This window comes from Narcine bancroftii, chromosome 9 (genome assembly GCF_036971445.1).
Source record: "Narcine bancroftii isolate sNarBan1 chromosome 9, sNarBan1.hap1, whole genome shotgun sequence".
Classification (NCBI taxonomy): Eukaryota; Metazoa; Chordata; class Chondrichthyes; order Torpediniformes; family Narcinidae; genus Narcine; species Narcine bancroftii.
In genome coordinates this window covers 113,539,356-113,564,176 of record NC_091477.1, presented here as the reverse complement: position 1 = coordinate 113,564,176, position 24,821 = coordinate 113,539,356, and the positions used below count along the sequence as shown (strand labels likewise).

At 38.7% G+C, this 24,821-nt stretch overlaps 1 protein-coding gene and 1 long non-coding RNA gene across 3 annotated transcripts in view; one reads left to right on the top strand and one right to left on the bottom strand.

Moving 5' to 3' along the window:
- The window catches only part of LOC138742669 (divergent protein kinase domain 2A-like), a 140,015-nt gene that overhangs the window by 44,789 nt on the left and 70,405 nt on the right, over positions 1–24,821 (bottom strand). The gene's annotated exons all lie outside the window — the stretch shown is intronic.
- The window catches only part of LOC138742670 (uncharacterized), a 52,991-nt gene that overhangs the window by 26,220 nt on the left and 1,950 nt on the right, over positions 1–24,821 (top strand). The window contains exon 3 of the long non-coding RNA XR_011344353.1: positions 16,830–16,978. This is a non-coding gene — a long non-coding RNA (uncharacterized lncRNA). The remainder of the gene's footprint in view (positions 1–16,829; positions 16,979–24,821) is intronic.

Genomic DNA, 24,821 nt, shown 5'->3' with positions numbered 1-24,821 from the left:
ACTGATAAAATCCCTAGTGGCACCCGCAGGCCCAGATTCTATGTCATATACCTATTTATGTGCCCTAGTGGGAGGAAATCTGTCCCCAAGACCAATAGTGATGGCAGAAAGTCCAGTTTTGGACTTGTTATGAACTAACAACCCTTTTAATTATTTTTGGGACTAAAGGGACTTTGTTAGCACTAACACAGGAACGGCAATGGAAAATTCACCAATGGTAAATACAAAATAATCTTTTTTTAAAAATTAAACGATGAACCACATAACATTTCTTACTTATCTCTAAACTTACTTAACTTTAAACTTAACCCCACTATGTGCAAATGTAAATGTGTGTGTATAATTAAAGTCCCACTCTGGAAAGTCCATATTTAAAGGTTCAGCATCATTTTATTCTTGCTTGAAGGTCTTAAATTCTCAGTTCAGAAATAATTATAAAGCGCTTTAAAACATCACATCTTCAGCTCTCTTTATTCACAATGTGGCTATTTTCTTCCACAATGAATTCACAAACCCAAAGATAAAACAAATGCGGTTATCCTCTTCTACGATGAAGTCATAAACTAGACAAGGGTTAAATGGAGTGGCCATGCAAAAATAGACCCAGTAGAAATCTGTCATCTTTTTCAAAGAGACAGTGAAGTTGTCTACCTTATGTCAAAAGCCACTGATTCTATGCTCCCCTTTCCCCAGGAGTAATACACAACAGCCACAATTATGGTTACTGTAACTCAACCCAGTCTTTCACAAGAGTTTTGACTTCTGTACTCTCCAAACTGAACTCTTCCAAAACAGAACTCTAAATGTCTGAATTCAGTAATATATTTCTCCAAATCATGTGACCATAACATCATCACCAAGGTGAGCCCCAATTCTTGGAAACTACATGACCATCAGTTTTATTTCCACCAAAATTCTGTTCCTTTTTCAAAACCATTCTATATCCATAACAACCTCTGACCTCATTTCTGCTCAAGAGGCTTAAGTGGCTTTAATTAAAAACAGATGGTTCGCTTCAGCAGTTCTTGAATAATTAAGACCCATTATCTCTGTCTGCAACTCCGAGAATGAACACTCTGAGTACAATGGTGTATCTGTAAATGTGCTGTGATCTGTGGGTGAACCTGTACCAGCCCACAACTAACTTACTAAGAATACATATCTAGATAAAATTTAGTTTTAACATTATACTAAGGATTAACATAAATCTGTTACAGACTAGAAAGCAGAAACCATGCAAAACCATGAACAAATATATGGCTGAATTGCATAGATTATCAAAAACCTGTGAGTTTGGAATATTCTTAAATGAAGCCTTAAAGAACATGCTGGTCATCGGTTTGGCCGACCACAACGCTCAACAACGATACTGAGTAAAAGACGCTTAGACATTGACGCTGCATGTGAAACAGCATTGAGTTTTGAAACAGCCAACCACAACCAGAGTATTATACAAAGAGAGCAGTAGAAACATCAAATAAATAAAATGGAATGTTGAGAAAGTTTCGGCTGTGGAAAAAGTAATCACAGTCCAGATAACTTTTTTTTCAAAAAAGCCAAATGTTACCTATGCTACAAAGATGGACACATTAAGTCCAGATCCCAAAGAAAGGGAAAAACAAGCAAAAAAGGGATCACCCCAAGAAGGGAAATCAGAAATAAAATATACAAGGTGAGGAACTTCAAGGAGGAAGAGGAAAGTTCCGACAAAAGTCTGAACAGTGATCCAAGTGGCTCTGAAGAGGACAAGGTGATGGAAGTAACGCATGTTAATAATGTGTCAAACCTCAATTCAGAAATTTTGATTCCCGTTAACATTAACAATGAACCAGTTTGGATGGAACTGGACACTGAGATTGTGGTATCCTCAATGCCAAAAAGCTTAAAAACAAGAGTATTACCCAATCTCAAGGTGGGACAATCTGATATAATGTTGAAAACAGTCACCAGAAAGAAAATCAAAGCACTTGGAAAATGCAAGGTGGACGTAAACTATAAGGGACAGACATCTAAAGGATTACCCCTTTAAAGAGACCCGCTTTGTTTAGAAGAGATTGGATGTCATGAATCCTTGGATTGGAAGGATATTGGGGCAATAATAAAATGTTCAGACTGAGTGAGAACAAAAATTAAAATTTGGGCAAGTGCTCCAAAAGTATCAGATAGTACTTGGAAAAGACCTGGTGAAAATCCAAGGAGTCCAGGCCAGACTGCATTTGAAACCGAGGCCAATCCAAATTCTTCAAGCCAAGGACAGTTCCTTTTGTGATGAAGAAGGGAATTCAAGCTGAACTCAACAGATTGGAAAATGAAGGAACCATTGAAGAACTGCAATATAGTGATAGTTCCTGTTAGAAAACCGAATGGTAAAATTCAAATTTGTAGTGACTATAAGGTCACCATTATCAAGCTCTGCAAGTACCCCAACATCCAATTCCCAGAACAGACTTGTTTCAAACACTGAATGGTGGTAAGTTCACAAAATTAGACATAACACAAGCATATTAGCAAGTTGAATTGGATTCTGAGTCAAGAAAATATGTGGCAACAGGCGATGAGGATGGGATTCGAACCCACGTGCGAATGTTAACACGAGTGTTACCTAGACGATATTATCATTACTGGTCGCAATGATACGGAGCACCTGGCAAACTTGGAAAAATACTAACTTGGCTGAAGGAAACCAAGGTCAGACTATGTCAAGACAAATGTGTGTTTATGGTACCCTCAGTAACATATTTGGGATTTACAATCGACAGTGAAGGAGTCGAAACGAACACAGCAGGGACTGAAACCATCCGCAGGGCATCTTTCCCCACAAATCGAGTGGAATTACAGTTATTCTTAGGTTTAGAGAAGCATTATCAGAAGCACATCCCCAACATGCCCACATTGTCCAACCCGGTTAACTAACTACTATAGAAGGATCAATAAATGGTGTTGGACTACAGAAAGAGAGAAAACTTTCAAGTGGTTGAAGAAAATGCTGACCTCTAAAGATAATGTCATCATTCACTATGACCCTGGCAAAGAAGTGACCCTGGCAGTTGATGTGTCACCATTGTGTTTAGGGTTAGGGTTAGGGTTTTGCCAACGTATTGCCACAGGTCACAGAAAAAGGAGAACAATCTGTAGCTTACATTTCTCGCTTTTTAACACCCTGTGAACGGAATTATGCACAACTGGAAAAGGAAGAACTGGCAATAATTTTTGGTGTCAAAATATTTCATCAATGCCTATATGGTAGAAAGTTCATCTTTGTAACAGACAACAAGCTGCTGAGTTTAATCTTGGGCCGAAGAAAGCCTTTCTGGCGCGAGTGGCCACAAGAATTCAAGGATGGACAATGCAGCTCGCAGTATACGATTATGATCTGAAACAGTCCAGGGAAGGAAAACTGCCATGAGGATGCCTTGTCGCGCCTACCTCTACCAGAGAAAGAATAAATAGAAGGATTAATCAGCTGGACAGCAGAGGCCACAGCAATTAATCAAGAGCAACTTCAACAATTGCCAATTACAGCAACAACTACTAGTAAAGAGATACAAAATAAGGCAACCCTATCACAAATCCTGTACTTCACGTTAAATGGACGGCCCAAAGCCGTGAGGATTAGGCCCGAATTAAAACCTCATTATATGCGATGCAATGAGATATCGATTGAAGAGGGTTGTTTATTGTGGGGAACAACAACAATCATTCCGAAGCAATGGCAAGCAACCATGTTAGCGGAACTCCACAATAATCATTTAGGGATGGTCCGAATGAAGTCCCTAAGTGCACACGCACGTTTGGTGACCATCAAAGGATATGGATATTGAACAGACTGTGAAAAGATGCCACATTTGTCAAGAAATTCAACCTAAAGCACCCCAAGCCAAAGCTAACCCCTGGAAAGGCCTTCCCACCCCTGGCTCTAAATTCACATAGATTTTGCTGGTCCATTTACGGATGAAAACTTTCTGATTGTGGTGTGTGCACACTCCAAATGGCCTATGGTATCCCAAATGCAGACAACAACAGCAGAGAAAACAATTGAGAGACTAAGGAGTATTTTCTCAATGTACATTAGAACTGGTCTTCGACAATGGACCACAATTTGTGTCTGATACTTTCAACCAATTCTTCAAAAAATACACATCTTATTGAGTTTTAAAAAAGCCATGAAGGCCCAAAAGTCATCGAACATAACGTAACATCACAGGATTTCAAGTCTTCTGTTATCATACAGGACAAACCCACACTCGACAACAAACTGCACACCGGCAGAACTGATGTTTGGACGCAACTTGAGAACCATACTTTCCATGTTACACCCAAACATTAGCTTCGTATCCAGCAATCACCATCTTTTGGTAAACCAACTGGAACTCTAGAAGTTGGACGACAATTATTGGTGAGAGATTACCAAGAATAAAGAAACATGGATAAGAGGATTGCTCTTGAAAAAATTGAGCCCATGTTCATATTCTGTTCTGGTGGGAGAAATGATATGGAAATGACACATCAGCCAATAGAGAGCAATAGATACTCCAGGGTCCATTTCCGAGGTGCACGATCTCTGACACGCAAGATCCAGATTGGGTTTATGCCAACGAGGACCCGTCAGATCTGACCCCATTACTGGTTGCAGAGATACCCTCGTCGTTGGGTACACAGGAGAGTGATGAGCTGCCCCCAGACATCCCAACAGTAACTACCCAATCTCTAGGGTCAGCTGTTGAGGAAATGGTACTTTCTCGTGCAAGATCAAAAGTTTCTCCAGAAAGATCAAAGGGTCTCCTGACAAGTCAAAAAGTCTCCGTCTTCCATGGCTGAGGAGATCTAATTGTGAGAAGCATTCTCCATTACATTTGAAGAATAATGCCCCATGGTTGATTGAAAAGTACTGTGCTTAGTAATTTACTTGTTGGCACTGACTTATATTGTTGGTATTCTTCTTTAGTTTTAGTTATTTTTATTTTGTTTTTTTGGGGGGGAAAAAAAGAGTCCCCGTATCCACCATGTTAAGACCCTTCAAAAACTTAAGCATTTCAGTCAAACCCCCCTTATTAATTTCTACTCAGAAAGAGGCCCAACTTAACTATACTGACCAAGCAAGTCCCATTTTTCTGCATTTGGCACATATCCATCTTCATCTTTCTCATCAACATAGCTATGTAAATGTATTTTGAACTTTACACTTGTTCCCACTTCTACTATTTCCTCTGGAAGCTTGTTCCATCTACCCAGCATCTTCTGTGTGAGGAAAGTGCCCTTCAAGAGATAACTTTTTACTTTGGGACATGTTAAAGGCATAGTTAAGGGGCCAAATTATTAGTTATGCCTCTAGGATTAAAAAAAGGATATACGAAAAAGGTGGTCAAAATGGAAAAGGAAATCACAATTTTAGATAACGACCTTCAAGAGATCTGTATAAAAACATTGAAAAATAATTAGTAAGAAGCTCAAGTACAATAAAATAAACATGTATAGAAGGGAAAAATGATAACAAAATCTAAACAAATGTACTATGAGCTAGGGGAAAGAGCCCACAAGGTCCTCTCATGGCAGTTGAAATCAGAGCAAGCTTCAAGAATGATAAATGCAATTAAGTCAAACACAGGCATGATTTCCTATAAACCAAAGGACATAAATGAAGCATTTAAACAATTTTATATGAACTTACACAAATCTCAATCTGTGGGGGATTTTAATAAAATAGAGAGTTTCCTTTCTAAATTTGAATTTAGAAGAACAGAGGAATGTAACACCTACTTGTGAAATCTACATAGACATTCTTCCAAGTTTCGGTAAAGTCACTGTGAACATGATGTCTCTGCTTTTGCATAGCTCTTACATTTCAAATGAGATGTCCTTTTGTGAAGTGTTAGTGTCTGTTTGTGAGATGACCTACACTAAACCCCCACAATCTATCTCTTTTAAAAACATTCATATATAAAATATAATGTAACTTGTATTTGTCATTTAAGAGAAGGTTGGATGAGTGCATGGATGTGAGGGGATTGGAGGGTTATGGATAGGGAGCGGGTAGGTGGGACTAGTGGAGTTTCACTTAAATCAGTGCAGACTAGAGGGGCCGAGATGGCCTGTCTCCGTACTGTAATTGTTATATGGTTGTTATATGGTTAAACGCTCCTTTTAATCAAGTTGAGATAGGGGAAACATTATTACTCTTGCAAGTTAATAAATCACTGGGAGAAGATGGGTTCCAACCCAAATTTTATAAAGAATTTAAAGATTTATTGATACCTCTATTTATGGAGGTACTAGGTCAATCAGTGGCAACCCATAATCTCCCAGAGTCCTTCTCAACAGCAATTATTAGTGATTCTCAAAAAAGATAGGGACTCATTGAAACCATCATCTTATAGGCCAATTTCATTATTGAATACGGACTATAAGATCAATGCTAAAGCTCTGGCAAATAGATTGGCAATATATTTGCCTAAATTAATAAATGTAGATCAGATGGGTTTTGTACAGGAGAGGCAATCTGCAGACAATGTTAGCAGACTGCTCAGTTTTATCCATCTGGCACAAGAGATTAATTGAGTGTTGCTCTGGCCCTAGATGCAGAGAAAGCTTCAACAGACTGGAATGGGACTATTTATTTAAAGTTTTGGGAAAATTTGGACTAGGAGAGGTAAAATTGGGTTAAAGCGAATATAATCACTAATGGCCAAATCTCATTGGTTTTCCCATTGTCCAGATCTAGACAAGGTTGTCCATTATCTCAAGCCCTTTTCATCCTAGCTATCAAACTGTTAGTGGAATTTATCTGCCAAGATCCAGACATGGGTTACAGAGTTAACCAGGAAGAACATAAAATGAATCTATTTACTGACAATGTTCTGATATATCTGAAAGACCCTGCAAATACATTATAAAAATTGCAGGCTAAATTGGGATAAAAGCAAAGTGATGCCACTTATGGGTGGGAATTATGATCATGGTAAAAGAGGCTCTCAATTTAAGTGGCCACTTAATGGGATAAAATATTTAGGTTATAAGATAGATAATAACTTACAGAATTTATTCAAGCTGAATTATCTTCCCTTGCTTTAGAAAATTGAGGATGATTTAAAGAAAAGTATAACTCTTCCAATTATTTTGATTGGAATGGTCAATTGTATTAAAATGAATATATTGCCTAAATTACAATATATTTTCCAAAACCTACATGTTTTAGTACCACAACAATTCTTTCAGAATTTAAATAAATATATTAGGAAGTTTCTGTTGAAGGGTAAGTTTCTCAGGATCTCTATTGATAAATTAATCTGGAATTATGAACTAGGAGGACTAATGCTCTCAGACTTTAAAAAAATATTATTAGGCAACCCAAATGAAGTTCATCACCTCCCTCTTAGACGGAAGAGATGAGTCTTCTTGGGTAAAATTGGAACTGCATAAGATTGGTGAGAATATAGAAAATTTTATATATAAATGGAATTCAAAATTAGTATCTGGTCCTAAGAAAGCCCTCTTACTAAAACATACTATTACAATTTTGGAATAAACTAAACGGTCAAATTAGTGTAAGTGGGGGGGGGGGGTACCTCTCACCCAAAACACACGTAGCTCAAAATAAATTAATTCTGTCAAAAATTGATAAAATTCTAGAAATTTGGTTTCAGAGATCAAATATTTCGAAGATTGTTTTCAGCAGGGACAATTTATGACATTTGAAGAAATCAGGAATAAATTTAGAGTTTTAAATACATCCTTTTTTCTGCTATCTTTAGTTAAGATCTTATTTAAGTGATGAATTAGGTCCAGCACTGCCATTACTGCAATATACGAAATAGAAACTCTGGTTTGAAAGGGAAACACAAAGAAATTTATTTCAAAAATGTATTTCTTACTTCAGGAAGAAGCCCCTAAACAGCTGATCAAAGCGGGGCAGCTTCAGGCAGCCCATCAATCTGGCTGGCTGGTCGACCCGGTTAAAATCAAGACTATCGTTATGCGTGGGGAGGAGAGCGATACATGGTTGGGGGATGAGCACGTGTGGCTGAACATTAATGACTTCGCAAAGGCTGAGTCTGATTATGCAAGTCCCCTATCCTTCATCTTAGAGACCTTGCAAACTCAGCTGGTAATCACACGGTCCCAGCACCACATTGAGGGTATGAGGAAACGGGAGTGGGGCAAGTGCGAGGTTATAGAAAGAGAGTACCCCTCCAAGGAATTGGCTGCGCTGGTGGACAAGTGTGCACCTGGCCGCCTGGCTACTCCAGTTGTGAGATGAGGGGGGCTCCCATGTCCGCCTTGTCCACCTAGAAGCTAGCACTTTGGGTAACCCATCCACACAGCACTCTGTCAATAACTCCCTGCGGGTGAATCCTGAAGGGATCATGGGGGAAAGCACGCTGTGGGATTGGGTCGTAGCTGCAGTGCAGGCCAGATTTCCCATGTTGTTGGAGTGGAACCTGACACCTGGCATACCGTTAATGACGGCACAAGTGTCATCAGGAATGGGCCCTTATCACTAGCCTCTACGACGGAGCTCCCAGGCGCAACCTTCCTGAGAATGTCAGAGTAACCTTGATGAGGCACCTAGTCACCACCTTCCGTCCCAACCTCGGAGGGGGTGGTCTTGCCTTTGATGGAAACAGCAAGTGAAGGACAATTCATGAAGCCATTGTCCTGCTGGAAGGGCTGGAGTACTTAGAAAGGGGAACACCCCCAAACAACAGTACTCCCAATATCAGGTGCCAGGGGGTAATGACGAGATCGCAGAAATGATCGAATCCCTCTTCCATGAGGGGCCAATAAGACTACAGTCCAGTCTGGCCCATCCAAAAGAAAAACGGGACATGGTGAATGACTGTTGACTACCGTAGATTAAATAAAGTCGCTCCCCCCCCCCCCCCCCCTTGCCTCAGCCATTCCCGACCTGGTCACATTGGTAGAGGATATCGCAGACAGTTATCGACCTTGCCAATGTATTATTTTCCATCCCTTTAAGCCCCGACTCCCAAGATCAGTTCACCTTCACATGGGGCAGCAATGCAATACACCTTTTTCTGCCTACCCCAGGGGAGGAGGTAACAAAGAAATTGATGAAGGTAAGACAGTAGATGTTGTGAATATGGATTTTAGTAAGGCATTTTAGAAGGTCCCCATGGTAGACTTATTCAGAAAGGCATGAGACATGGGATCCATGGAACTTTAGTTGTCTGGATTCAGAATGGCCTTGCCTGCAGAAAGTAGTAGTAGATGGAACATATTCTGCCTGGAAATCAGTGGCTTGTGGAGCTCTGCAGGAACCTGTTCTGGAACCCTGTTCTTTGTGATTTTTAGAATTAACCAGGACAAAGAAGTAGAAGGATGGGTCAATGTTTGCAGACAATACAAAGTTTGGAGGTGTCGAGGAATGTGTAAAAGACTATTGGAGGTTACAACAGGATATAGACAGGATGTACAATTGAGCAGAAAAGTGGCAGATGGAGTTCAATCTGGATAAATGTGAAGTAATGCATTTTGGAAGGCCAAACTTGAAGGTGGAGTACAGGGTTCTTAACAATGTGGAAGAACAGGAGGATCTTGTGATCCAAATCCATAGATCTCCCAAGGTTGCAGTGCAATTTGATAAGGTAGTTAAGAAGCTTTATGGAATGCTGGCCTTCATTAGTCACAGGTTCAAGGTCAAGAGCCTAGAGGTAATGTTACAGGTCTCTAAAATTCTGGTTAGACTGCACTTGGAATATTATGTTCAGTTCTGGTCGTCTCAATACAGGAAGAATGTGGAAGCTATGGGGAAGGTACAGAGATTTACCAGCATGTTGCCTGAATGGGAGAGCATGTCTTTTGAGGCCAAGTTAGCAGAGCTCAGGCTTTTCTCTTTGCATCAAAGGATGAGAGGTGTCTTAATAAAGATTCACAAGATTATAAGAGGCAAAGAGAGGGTGGACAGCCAGCTCCTTTTTCCTGGGATGAGAGTTTCAAACACCAGAGGACATCTGTGCAAAATAAAGGGTGGAAAGTTTAGAGGAGATGTCAGGGGTGCCTGGAATGCTTTGCCATGGGAGGTGGTGGATGCTGAAACAATAAGGAGATTTTAAAAATTCTTAAGACAGGTATATCGATGAAAGAACAACAGAGGGTATGAAGTATGGAAGACTTACTTGTTTAAATAGGTTTATATAAATTGGCACAACATCGAGGGCTATGGGCCTGTACTGTGCTGTACTGTTTCATGTTAAAAGACAAGTGATACACGAGTTCTCGAAAATGGCTAGAGAATAGTAAGAATTAGGTTTCCCAAACTACTGCTGACATGAAAAGCTGTTATTATCCATTCCTATTGCTAATCTTGCTCAATGCCTAGGAAACTAGTCAAGCTTCCTTATGAAGTCAAAAGAATTAGAAATCTTGTAAATTCCAGCAGCAATTCCATCTGCTGTTGATTCTGAGTCAATTTAGTTCTCACCAGTCTTATCATTTCTGGCCATTGTATTTAATTAAAATTTGATTTCCTAAACAATGGCAAAGCAGAAATGATTTTCAAAAACCCATTTCAAATGACAAATGTTTGACAATGCTTCATTAAAACAACTTTGTTGGGATTTTCAGTTCAATAAGTTGCAAACTGAATTAAGCATCTTGTGATGAAAACAAAACTTACACTTAGCTGGTACTTTTCATATTCAAATACTCAAAGAACTTCACAGCTAATTAAGACTGTATTGATCAATTCACCCATTCTGGGGAAAACAGTTCAAAGATCTTTCTACCAGGGCGGCACAGTTGGCGTAGTGGTTAGCACAGCGCCAGCGATCAGGACTGGACCTGGGTTTGAATCTCACGCTGTCTGTAAGGAGTTTGTACGTTCTTCTCATGTCTGCATGAGTTTTCTCCAAGGGCTCCGGTTTCCTCCCACCCTTCAAAAACCTATACCGAGGTATAGGTTAATGGGTGAAAATTGGGTGGCATGAACTCAGAGGGCTGAATTGGCCTATTAAAGTACTGTATGACTAAACGTTTTAAAAAATGATAATCAGGTAATCTATTTTACCAAAGTTGGTTGAACAATGTTGTCCAAGACACTGGAAAATGCCTTTGGTACTCTTCTAATAATACCATGAAACAAGTTAGGTCCACCCAAAGAGCAAATTACTATCTCTTCTGAGAGACAATACTCTTTATATTGCATTCTTCTAATAATACACCAGAGTGATAGCCCAGATTACAAATGCAAACCCTGGAATGGGGTTAGATTCAGTGGAGAGGTACCATCACAGAGCCAAAGGCGGCATTGTTTTACTATTCACTCCTCAGGCAGGAGTCCAACAGAAACAAAAGTTAATGAAGATTAATAAATGTTTGACTTTTATGGGACTCTACATAATAGTAAAAGAACAAGGATTCAATTTAATCATGAAAATAAATTTCATTCATATAAAATGTTACAAGGCAGAACTATGGTGGAAAATACTAATTACAAGTACTCCTACATAGACATCCAATCACAAAAATAATTAGACACTCTTTATGTGCCTCATATTTTTGCCCTAATACAAAATAATTTCCTGTACTGCAGTCCTCTGGAAAAAATTCAGCCATGAAAAATCCAACCAAACTCTTGCTCTAGATGTGAACAAACAATCCAGATGGGCAAATAGATAACTTGCATATTTTAATTTAATTGGCAATTGTGTGCTACATCACATTACCATATTCATTTTTCTTGCAACATGTTTTCAATTAAAATATTAAAGTATGCCTTTTAAAAAATTATAAATATGGGAGTAAATGTAGGGTATTGTGTCAAGGGGCGACTCGTGGTTGATTCTGACTCAGTGGCCTAAAGGGCCGGTTTCCATATGACTATTAACAATTGAAAATACATTCATTCAGTTCAACATTGTCATTGATTATAAAGGTTCATTCTCACCATAAACATTTAGGTAAATTATATATATTCTCATATGTTCATATCAAATACAGTGCTCATGACAATTTTTGTCCTTATTTAAAAATGGCTGAATAATAAGCTTGTTGGAAGAAATTTAATTCCATTAAAACATATTGGGGAACATGTAGAAAAGTAATTCAGAGAATGAAAGTGGCTCACCTTTTAAACCCCCAAGTTTTGCATACTACTTAACTCGTAGAATACTACAAATGAAGTTGAATTATAGCAGTCCCTTTGCATCTTACTTTCCCAAGTACAGAATTATTTTCATAATGTTCAATTTACTCATTATCTAGTCATTCTATGAATAATTATTGAGCAGTACAGACGTTCACAGTAAATAAGTGATAATTCCATTAACATTGGGCCACAAAAACTACAGTGCATCACGTTTGACAATTAATTCAAATCGTGCATTTTAGAGTGCCAACATGCAAGTGCTTCAGCCATTTGAACATCTCTTGGGATTTAAAAAAAAAAGTAGTTAGGCTTACAGAACAATGCAAGATAACCTGTTTTGAAAACTCATTGAATAAGATCACATTACAAATAAAAACAGAAAATGATAAAAAGAAACCAACAGGTCAAGAAGCATCTATGGAAAGAGGAAAAGAGTTAATGTTGCAAATCTTTAAATTTGAACCATCTGCAAATTTTGTTTATTTTAAAACGACAACCTTAAACTAATTAGATTGGAAGTAAACAATTGAAATTTGTGGGAAAAGATCAAGAAAACCGTGTTACTAATCATGAAAACCCTTCACAGTAAAAACATGATAGTCCCAAAAGTTCTGGCAATGATGTCCTAATTAATGTATAATCATTGGATTGAGAGAGAAGGGAAATTAAGTTGGATATTTTAGCGAGCATGAAAGTCTGCACCTGATACGGAAACGATTTCTCCATGATTTCCCAGGAGAGTCTGTGAAGGAGTTGCATACTTGATTCCATTTTAGAGAAATAATACTGAAATGCTTCTAAGTTCTTCATTTTTCTCATTTTAAATTTGTTTTGATGATTTTGCTAATCAGGGGCATGGCTTATAAAATTTTTGTTGCAAATGGGACTTGTTTTGGGCATATTACCAGATGCAAGGTTAAGGACCGGAGGAAGGGATAAAGTCATCTTGCGAGAGATCGCTTGGATTATTGTCAGGCAAGTTCAAGTGTAAAGGCAATTAGGAGTGATTAGAACAGGAAAGACTCAAAATGATCAAAGGAAAAGATGCTGGTGAAATGCAACTCAAATGATTTACAAAATGTACTCAAAAAACTAAAGAAAACAACTCTTACATGACTGAAGAACTCATCAACAATAGCAATCAGAATGTCGATTGTAGATCATCTCCTTTCCTCTCCTCCCCCACCTTGAAAAGATTTTATTTCAAGTTTATTGCCATCTGAATTATACAATGCACATACAGTATGCAGGCATGCATCAAAATACTTACTTGCTGTAACTAAACAGGTTATTTATAAAAACTACAATCATATTCACTGAAATAAATTTAAACAATACAAATAAATTGTGCAAGAAAAAAACCTGATGTCACAACAGTACAGATTCCTTTTTGTGATGTCTGACCAGTCCATGATTAGTATAACAAAGGGAGGTTCAAGGGCCTAATAGCTGCTGGAAATAAACCGTTCTTGGACCTAGAGGTGCTGGTTTTCAGGCTTCTGCATCTTCTTCCCAAAGGTAGCAGCAAGAAGAGCTTGTGACCAGAGTGATGATTGCCCTTTATAATGCTGGTTGCCTTCTTTAGGCAGTGCCTCACATTGATGCTTTCAATGGATGGGAGGTCAGAGCCTGTGATGGACCTGGTTACATTTGCTACCTTTTGCAGCCTTCTGTATTCCTAGGCACTTGAATATGAAGACCTGGTTGTGACATAATCACAATTCCACAATGCACCCATAGAAGTTTGATAGATTATATTTTCAGACTCTGCAGAGACAGTGGCGTGCTTTCTTCATGGTTGCCTTGATGTGCTGGTTCCAGGGGAGACAATTTTGATATGCAGCATGGAAACAGGTGCTTTCAGGCCACAAGCCTATTCTCCCATAAATACACCTTCAGGATGGGGAGAACATGCAGACAGTGTATGAATTTAACTCCGAACCTTTTCCACCTCTGTCCCAACAATGCAGATGCCTGGTCCCTCAGTATCCCTTCCTAAAATCAACTAAAAGTTCTTGGTCTTGGTGATGTTGAGAGCAAGATTGTTGTTCTGGCACCACCCAACCGGATTCTTGGTCTCCATTTTGTATACTCACTCGTGATTTCCAGATACTCGGCCAATAACAATGGCGTCGTCACCAAATTTATATAGTTTTGGAGGCAAACCTGCTACACACTCATGAATGCACATGGAATAGAGCAGCGGACTAAGTACGCTGCATTGGGGTTCCTGTGTTGATATGGTCAGCAAGAAGGAGGTGATGCTGCCGATCTTTACTGATTGGGGTCTGTTGATGAAGAAATTGAGGATCTAGTTTTTGGAAGGTGTAGACTGCATCTTGCTTGCATTACTCATTATGAGATGGATTCCCCATGGCTTTAAATAGATTATGATGATTAGTCTCAGTTTCTGAGAACTGAGTTTGGTCACAGGTTTTGCTGGTGTGATGGTGTTGAATTAGACTGATGTAAGTGTTCTTTTTTCACATCACCTATTGTCTTTTCATTATTGCAAGATTAATAATTCTACTTAAATGGATCTTCAAATTGCAGGAAATTCCACACACTCAACTTGGTTAATGAAATTCCGTTTGGATAACTTATTCAAATTGTTACTGGTTCATTATTGAATCTCTTACTATATTCCCGGATCATGTTTCCTCTACATTTCCACCACTGTACAGAAAAATCTTGTATCTGCTCAGTCTTCCCAGATTGTTGCAATAATATCATTATTGCACCTGCCTACATTTTGCTCATACCTGGATGAAGGGCTCAAGCCTGAACTGTATGACCTGCTGTGTTTTGCCAGCTTTTGTGTTTTCACTCAAGATTAGAGGAGCTCTGGAAAACATATGGGGCCAGGAGGAAAATATAGTGAGAAACAAATGGGGAAAAAAAAAACTCTAGTGTGGGGAATTTCAATGATCCACAATTAATCTAAAAAGACAACATCTCAAGGTAATTTTCAATTTCTGGAAGACTGCCAAAATGAAGATATAGGTTTGAAATGGAGAAATATAGAAAATTGAAGCAGGAGTAGACCATTATACCCTTTTATCATTCACTATGATCATGGCCAATGCTTTATCTCAATACCGTATTCCTGCTTACACTCCTAATACTCGATGCCTTCTGCTTCTAGAAATTTTCTTCCCAAATATATTCCATGCCTTGATCTTTAAAATTAGTTGTAAAAGTTAATAAAAAGGCAGTTAAATAGAAAGACACAGACCAACCAATTAAAAAGTTCACTTGACATCTCTTTGTGTCTGTTATTAGACCAAAACCTTCCTTTGTGAAGAACTGGCAAATAAATTTCAGTCGGTTTGCAGACTTGGCAGACAAAATGGGCGTGGATAACATTTAAAAGCAAAAAAAAATTGCACCCACACAAGGAAATAGAGAACTCAAGGACACAAATACACAAAGTATTTAAAGTATGAATGCAAATTGATAGTTATTAAAAATTTAATGTTTTATAAATAGAGGTATGGTACAGCAAAGGTAATGATTTCAAATTTAATATACTGTCATTTTGTCAGTATATTTTTGGAGGACTATGTAGTTATGACCATCTCAGATAAAGAATCAAAGCAGATTACACACAATCTAGATTCACCAGAATGTTAATCTATAGTTAGAAGGAGAGACTAGATAAAGCAATATCAGGTAGTAATTTCCTAGGTTGAGGACAAAAGTAGCACTTTTTATTGAGAAAAAGGAATTATTTTGATGAAGTCAATTGAAAATATTTATTTTGTTTGATCAGGAAATTGGTGTATCGTCTTGAAATTGATACTGAGTTTATGATTATGGACATTTATTAAATTTGTGAATGGAATGTTTTATATTTGAGCTGCTGAGGCAGTGAAGAATGAATAACTTAGGAAAAAAAAGTTCAGTAATTTAATGACATCAGGGAGAGAAATGTGAGGTAAATGTGGTTCTAGACCTGCTTAATCATGTGGCTCAGGAGAGACAACAGGGCACATAGCTTATAAATCTTGTAAATGTGAAAATCATAACTTTACGACTTAAATCTTCTATTAATGAAAATTTTGTTCACTCCTATCCCTCAAAAATAATGATTTCACATTCAGTGACACATATCCGATTTCTTTACATCATCATCTATTTAAAGCCATGGGGAATCCATCTCATTATTGAGTAATGCAAGCAAGATGCAGTCTACACCTACCAAGAGCAAGAAAGCTTCCTTCTCATATCAATAATTTATTCTGTTTAGTACTGTAATTTTAACTCCAATGACAAGATTGATCTCATTTTATATTTGAAACAAAAAATGTCGCTCCGTGTCCATTTTCCTAGTTTCTTTTGAGTACGTTTCTAATTGCTAGATTTGCATGACCAATGTTTACATCCAGTTTACAAGCAGATAATATCAGCATTTGAAAAAAATCAACATTTTTGTCTAAATGAAGCTGTCTTCTTTGTGTCTGTTATTAGACCAAAACCTTCCTTTGTGAAGAACTGGGGGGGGGGGGGGGGGGGTCATTCCAGTTCCATTTTTTTTCCCGGCAGCAGAGGAGCAACAGCCCCAGAATTTCTTCTGTGTAAACGAGGTGATCTGGCATTCCATGACCAACTCAGGTAAGGATGTGTATGTGTACCGTATATTTTTGTGTATTTACAGACAAAACATGTAATAAGACAACAGGAAAAATCTTATTAATAATACTGCTGTCCTGCTCTCTCCCGGCAGCCCACTACCTGCTCTCTCGGATGTCTATACATGCTCCCATAAAAGCAGAAGTCTGAAATGAGCTGTCGATGAAATGGCTGGAGCTGGAGATCAAATGAGCTGGCGGTGAAATAGTGACGCATCTTCTACTAAACTCTCCATTTCATTAGGTGGGTGATACACTGATGTGTTGCTGGGAAGAGATTTTGATTTTGACTGGACTGATGTGGGGTGGCTGTTGGTCTTTCAAAATAGGGCTATGTGAGTGGGAGAAAAAAAGGTTGAGAACCACTGCTCTAGACCCAAATGTAACTGAAATATTTTGCTTGAGAAAAATTGTCATTGGTCCATTTCCTTTGGACTCATAAAACTGTGCACATTTCAAACTTTTTCTTTCCACTCACATAAAACCTGAAGTCATTCCTTACTAATCACAGAGCACCTATGGCAGAGGGATGACTTCAGGTGGTATGTGAGTGGAAAGAAAAGGTTTGAAAACCATGGTTTTAAACCTTACAATTGAACATGTTCTTCAAAAGCTATCCAACTTAGAGTTGGGGTAATTTACAATAGCCAATTCACTTAGTTAATTAAGAGAATGTGAAATGAATTCTAAGCAAGCAATGAAAGCTACTGTAATGGCAACTCCACACAACACACAGATCAGCTGAAACTCAGGTCACTGTAGTTTTGAGTCACTACCATCATGTGTAGCACAGCACTGGAGTTGCAATCATTTTCACTTTAACCTGACAATTAAAAAATTTGATAATAAGTGCATTTGACTGTATTATCTACTTTACTGTATGTTATTTATATTTTGCAGATTATTGGTTTGCATTATCTGGACATTTTAAGCATTAAGTCTGCTGTAACTTTTTTCAAGTTCCTTGCGAAGCATTTCAATATTAATGAACCACATGTATCACCATTATTTTTATTTCCACAACCTTCTCCCCTTTTAATAAGATAAACTGAGTAACAGTTCAGTCCCAAAATCCATCATCACCTCACTCACATTTGTCCCCATTTACAAAGGTCTCAAGCAAGCATCTTTCCTTCAGGTAAATTCCCATTGATTCCAAATTTTCCTCTAATTCGCAGAAGCTTTGTTTAACTTATGTATTTCACGAGGAACATTATTAACAGTCGATTGAAAGTTTAGATCTATTGTAGGTGCATTCCAGATTTTAATTACAGCTTCTCAAAACAGATTTTCAAAAAGATTCTCTTTTCATATCTATAGTGATTAGAGTTTGCAGTTATCACACTGTGGTAACTGCACTGCTTGTGCAGAATTCTCCGCCCACTGAAAAATACAAGGGAAATTACTGTAGTTATCTGCTGGCTTCTATATTTTGTAATCATTCATGAACTTCATTACTGAGACAGTGACGTGCCTAGCTTCACTCTAGGAACGAAACATCTAAGCAGTCCTAAAAATCAAAACAACCATATTTCAAATGAGAAATTAAATTGAGGTTTGGTGTGGATAGACATGAAGGTTGCATGTTGCTTTTTAAAGAATTGAACAAAAGTGTTCTTAGCATTAGAGATACACTTTTCCTTAAATCATTCTTAAATCACTCATGGCTTGTAGAATTCTACTGCCTGCCAAAAACATACTGGTGTATTTTGATCAGTTTTTGGCATCTCTAATGTTAGGAACACTTTTGTTGAAAGACTTTTTTAGAAAAATCCTACAACCCATGACTTAGAATCTGGACTTTAACAAAAATCTATTCACCCAACTGAATGGAGGCAAAAAAAAAAGTTAAAGCAATAATCCACTGCAAAGAAACACTAAAAATCAACTTGGAAAGATTAAAGTTCTTTGCATTTAATTTCATATTCCATTGGTGGAAATATTTAAAAGTTAAGCAATTAAACATCATTCTGGTATTTCAGGAATAGCAGCAATTTATACCAGCACAGATTTCATAAAATAAAGGGAAACAGCAGAATTTACAGAATGAAATTAACATCTTCTTTGGCTTGGCTTCGCGGACGAAGATTTATGGAGGGGGTAAAAAGTCCACGTCAGCTGCAGGCTCGTTTGTGGCTGACAAGTCCGATGCGGGACAGGCAGACACGATTGCAGCGGTTGCAAGGGAAAATTGGTTGGTTGGGGTTGGGTGTTGGGTTTTTCCTCCTTTGCCTTTTGTCAGTGAGGTGGGCTCTGCGGTCTTCTTCAAAGGAGGTTGCTGCCCGCCGAACTGTGAGGCGCCAAGATGCACGGTTTGAGGCGTTATCAGCCCACTGGCGGTGGTCAATGTGGCAGGCACCAAGAGATTTCTTTAGGCAGTCCTTGTACCTTTTCTTTGGTGCACCTCTGTCACGGTGGCCAGTGGAGAGCTCGCCATATAATACGATCTTGGGAAGGCGATGGTCCTCCATTCTGGAGATGTGACCCATCCAGCGCAGCTGGATCTTCAGCAGCGTGGACTCGATGCTGTCGACCTCTGCCTATAACGTGCACACGCATATAACGCATAGAAAACCATAAATTGTGTAAAGATATTTTCGTACAACGTGCACACGCATATACCACGCAGATGTAGTATTTTAAATTCTGACTGGCAAAATCAAATTATATTTAAATGGGACATGAGACAAAATGTCACAGTTAATCTCCTGCAATTAACACCCAATCAACTTCTCCCAGAGGTGTCAATCACCCATTAAATAGATGATATCCTGCTGCAACACATTAACAAGCTTTGGAGAGGAATCTCATTTAAAAAGATTGAAGACAGACAAGTTAAGAAGGATTTTAATTTTAATGTTGTCTCAAATCAGAGGCATTTGATATGTTAATTTCCTTGCTCATGGACAGGTCTGGGCAATTAACATTGATAAGGTGCAGTGCCCTAGCCAGAATGTCCTGTTTATAGGGATTCAATACAAAGAGATCAAAATTTACAACACCTGCTATAAATTGCACCCATTCTTTCATTGCCACTATTAATATTCTCATACTCATTATAATATTCCCACATTCACCGTAAGTTACCAGCACATCTTTCCCATAGCCGCTATTAATTGAGCTCGTTCTTTCAATGCCGCTATTATATTCCCACACTCGCTAATATTACCATGCTCACTATAAATTGCCAGTGCGCATTTCCCATGATCACTATTGTGCGTGTTGTTTTAACATGTAAAAATATTCTTATACAGTGCACACATGCATATAACATGCGGGAAGGTACATGATTTGTAAAATTTGCATATTATGCACATGTTATGTGTAAAAATACAGTATTAAGGCTACTTATGGAGAATTGTTTCACGTGGTTTTGTCTAAGATTGCTTTGTCATTCAATAATAATAAAATCCTCAAGCCCAATGGCAAATTCAGAAATATACTAAAGGTCCAATCCAATTACATTTTTCCCTTCAAGAATGCATACATTTCCAGATTTTTCTATTCAGATTCAATTTATTGGCATGTACACAGGAGATAAAAAAGCTTTCCTTTGCTTGCTTCACAAAGCCAGACAATGAGTTGATAAGTCATATGTCATCATTATTAAAACGAGAAAGAGAAGCAAAAAAGAATCCCCCCCAGACATTAAATGGTCATGGATCTTGACGCTTCTTCTAATGCAGCCCCTCCAAGTTCCAGCACCCCCATAACATTTGAGGGCATATTATTCAGCAGTGAATATGTGTTTGAGGCCCTATGCCCAGATCATGCTTCCTCAACCCATGGTTCAAAATCCTGGAAGGATTAGAGTCCAAGGCTTTTCACGAAGTCTACTCGCCAATGCACCTACCTGAATCCATGACTTAATTCCTGGTTCCCAAAAAAACAGTAGCGATCAGCCTGAAAAATGGTCACTGAGCCTTTTGCTTACGTTCCATATAGAAACCTGACTGAAACCTCATTGATCATAGCATTCCCATGGTTCAGCCTTCGTAGACCTAGTCTGCTGTTGTGGTCTCACTTCCTTTCAGACTTCTCTCCAGAGCTCCTCCAGGTTGGCATAGGAGGTGCACTCCTACTCTGGTACCCTGCAATTCCTTTGTGACCCTCAACGTCAAGCTGGAAACCATGAGTGCTGCCATCTTGGATCATGGACCTCTGAGGTACTGTGATGAAAAATAAACACCATTGGCCCAGTCTACTACAGCCAGCACAATGAAATATCAGGCAGGACACCCTGGCAGCTTGGATCCTGCAGAGGACTGTGGAAAGACCACGGCCTCATTCCTCCTTCTCGTCTCGCAGCCACAGCCCCACCATTACTGAAGCAACACCACCATCTTGAAGAGGCTCAGTTCATTGTAGAAAAAACACAATACACGTAAAGGTTCCATTATTATCACGTAATACTACATTTAGGATGTAACATACACAAAATTATTTAACGGTCTACCATAAGGAAGGCAGAGAATTGCCACTTTCTCCAGCACCCCTCACGGAAAAGATGCCCTAGCGAGGAACAAGACCAGTGCTCTAACCACTGAGCTATCGGTACAGTATGATATTAACAAATACAATTTTAAAATGTTTTATTGGCTACACTTAATTAGTTGACCTGAGCCGGTATACTGATTTCAAACAAAGGATAGAAAAAAATTCTAATTAATCGCAAGAAAATTTGCTTATGGAGGTGTTTATTCACTGATCTAAAATACTTTTGATATTCACTGCACGTGTTATGTCCTAATAATAACTGGGTTGAAGTGCAGGTACATGACAACTTCCAGCAAAGTTTGCCATCAGGTTGTCATGCTAGTTGGAGCACAATAAAAAAGTGAATTAACAGAATTCAAAGCAAAATGTTTTTAGCATTAAGATGTTGTATGAGCTTTTGCTCTAACAGGCAAAAACACTGCACCCCAAACCTCAAGACTGAAAAAAAACAGGAACAGTGAAAAGGGGGAAATTAATAATCAATCTGTGTGTAGAAAGAGAACGAGAGAGGGGAGAAAAACAGAAAGATGCAAAAAAAATACAGCATAGAAAAAGGACCTTTGGCCCATGAGTCAGCACCAAATATAAAACTTCACAACACAATATAGCCCCTTCAGCCCATCAATCAGAATCAGAATTTATTGTCATGAACAAGTTAGTGCAGACATTCATATAAACCACCTTACAACAATACATTTTTTTAAATAATGCACAAAAAGAAACGGTTCATTGATCATTCAGGAATCTGATGGCAGTGGGAAAGAAGCTGTCCTTGTGCCGCAGAGTGCTCATCTTTAGGCTCCTGTACCTTTTTCCTGACGGTAGCAGAGGAAGAGGCCATGGCCTGGGTGGTCGGGTCTTTGAAGATAGAGGCTGCTTTTTTAAGCCACCATCTCTTGTCAATGTCCTCAATGGAGTGGTCGGGTGCCTGTGATGTCGCAAGCCAAGTTAACAACCCACAGGAGCTTTTTCTTGTCATGAGAGTTGGCGCTTCCATACCAGACAGCGATGCAACCAGCTAGAATGTACTCCAGTTTACCTGTAGAAGTTTAGAGTCTTCGACGACATACCAAATCTCCTCAAACAGCTCACAAAGTATGATCATTGGCGAGTCTTCTTCGTGATTGCATCAAACATGGAGGCTCCAGGACAGATCGTCAGAGACGTTAACATGCAGGAATTTGAAGTTCTTGACCCTCTCCAGTACTGAGCCCTGACTTCCTTCTGAAGTTCACAATCATCTCCTTTGTTTTGCTCATGTTGAGCAAAAGGTTGTTGACAAGACAACACTCAACAAGCTGATTTATCTCCCTCCAGTATGATTCCTCATTTCCAATTGTGATTCTGCCGACAATTATGGCATCATTAGCAAACTTGTATTTATTTAATTGTGCCTAGTCACCCAGTCACGGGAGTATAATGAGTAGAGCAGTGGGCTAAGCATGCATCCTTGAGGTGTGCTCGTGTTGATAATCAGTGAGGAGGAGACAAAGATATTGTCTCCAACTTGTACTGACTGTGAACTTCCAATGAGGAAGTCAAAGATCTAATGCAGAGGCCCAGAGTTTGGAACTTCTTGATCAGCACTGAGGTGTTAAACGACGAGCTGTAGTCGATGAAGAACAGCCATATGCATGAGTTGCCATTTTTCGAGGTAATCCAGAGCTGAGTGGAGAACCAATGATATTGCATCTGCTGTGGAGAGACTGTGACGATGGGCGGATTGCAGTGGGTCCTGACCTTGGCTTGAGTATGTGTTAATTCTGGCCATGACCATCCTCCTAAAGCATTTCATCACAGAAGAAAAAGTTAATGCTACTGGGTCATATTAGTTGAGGCAGCTCACATGGTTCTTCTTGGGCACCAGGATGAATGATACCCTTTTGAAGCAGGTGGGAACCTTGCTTCATTCATTATTCTTCAATCCAGGCAACATCCTGGTAAATATCCTCTGCACCTTCTCCTTAGCCTCCACACATTTCTGTAATGAGGGAACTGGAATTTAATGCCATACTCCCAAGTGTAGTGTAACCAGAGTTTTATAGATCTGCAGCAACCTCGCGGCTCTTGAACTCAATCCCCACACGCCGCCCCCACCCCCCCAAACTAAAGGCAAACACACGAAACACAGCAATCTTGATGCTTGCACATCACATTTATCCCTCTTTCGTGCATAATTATGGCTCTTCCTAGAAGTCTATTAGTGCTCTTATGGTGCCTGTTTCCAACACTAACACAAGCAGCCTGTCCAGGTACCTACCATTCTGTGCAAAACGAAATTGCTTCACATATCCAATTTAAACTTTCACCCCTTCATCTTAAATGCACATCCTCTCAGATGTGACATTTTACCTGAGGAAAAAGATTCTGATCATCTATCTATCTCATCAATGCCCTTTATAACTTTATAAACTCTATCACATCTATCCTCATCCTCCAACACTTCAGAGAAAATAACCACTTCCACCCAACCTCCTCTCATGGCTCATATTCTTGAATTTCGACCATATCCTGGTAAATTTCTCATGCACACTTTCCAAAGGCTCCTTATCTTTCCTTGTACTGAGGCTACCAGAAATGCATTCAAAACTGCAAGTGCAGCCTAACTGCAAAATGACTTCCTTACTTTTATAATCAATGCAAAAAAATCCAGAATACAGTAAATACAAACCTACCTATTTTTACCCACATGAACGAGAGCACAAGTGCCCTATGAGTTTGAGATAATGATTTGCAGATGCATAATTATTTTCATTATGCAGGCATTTAGATTGTTAATTGCTTCTATTTTCTGCAGAGCATTTCACAAAATTTGGAAATTTGAGAGACAACTGCCCATTTTTATGAGGACAAAGGCAGAAAGACCCATCCTACAATTGAGGCATCTTTCTTGCTAAACAATTTAGCACAACTACAGATTTTATTTTAAATCAGTTAATGTGAAGCTAATTTTTTTTCCTTGACTTACAGTGGCAGTAACTTTAACTTCTACACCTTTTGCATTTTGTTCATGAGAAATTTAAAACTTATCCATTCGGCATAGCCAAGAAAGAAGATGGTGCATTAAAGAGAGCAGGAACTGAATGCAGAACTGTCGTCGTAATGCAACCAGACTGAACTTTAACGTAATTGATGCTACATTTGAGGGAACAGCCAGTAAAGCTATTCATACTGCATTCACATTCTTTGGACACAACTTTACACTCGCTTAACTGGAGTAACCACAGCTGATTCACAAATCCATCAGGCTGGGTTCAACAGATTCAGTGTCAGAAGTCCTGGAATCAAGTGCCCTTCCACAAACTGGAACGCAAATAACATGATAATGAAATTGCAGAGTAAATGCTAATGTTAGAGGTATAGTCTTTCAGATGAGATCTTAAAATTTGATCCTTATACCTTGTGAAATTAGCCATTGTATTTGTTACAACAGTTAACACACTTGATAAGGATTTAATTGGCTGTTAGCATTCGTGATGGATACATTCCTTCCTATCTCTGAAGAGTAAGACATAAAATTCATCATTCTCTAGTGCCATAAATTTGCTGATTTGCCTTATTTTCCATTTCTTAAAATGATCACCAGCTGT